The sequence below is a fragment of the Physeter macrocephalus genome, chromosome 14 (genome assembly GCF_002837175.3).
Source record: "Physeter macrocephalus isolate SW-GA chromosome 14, ASM283717v5, whole genome shotgun sequence".
Classification (NCBI taxonomy): domain Eukaryota; kingdom Metazoa; phylum Chordata; class Mammalia; order Artiodactyla; family Physeteridae; genus Physeter; species Physeter macrocephalus.
This window is the reverse complement of record NC_041227.1, coordinates 111,014,048-111,014,625: the sequence shown is the minus strand read 5'-3', so window position 1 is coordinate 111,014,625 and position 578 is coordinate 111,014,048.

The window sequence follows — 578 nt, the reverse complement described above, 5'->3', positions numbered from 1 at the left end:
AGCTTCTTTTTTAACGTACAGCAATTTATTAAACAAATACCTATTATTTTTCTGATTTTTGTCCTGGAACAGGAAGAAATACCAAAAACATTTTAATGCTGAGGACTGAAACCCCAAATTGCAAGGTACAAGATGGTTGGTGAGAAGTAAACAAAAGTAATTTTATACCATCATACGAATAGCAAGTCACATACAGAATAAAATTTTTTCCTATATCTACTAATTTAAATCATGATGCTAATAATTATCAAATTACTACTAAGTATTTTCTAAGTATATATTATATGTATAGGACTATATTCTAGGCTATATTCTAGTTCCTGATTGGATTCACATGAAATTAAAAACCCAGGTGTACCATATGTTCTTTTCTTCCTTTTTAAATTGTGTTAAACATAATATAAAATTTACCATTTTTAAGTGTACAGTTCAGTGGTATTAAATGCTTTCACATTGTTGTGCAGCCATCACCACCATGCATCCCCATAACACCATGTGTGGTTTTTTTTAACATATTTATTGGAGTATAATTGCTTTACAATGTTGTGGTAGTTTCTGCTGAATCTTGAATGCACATG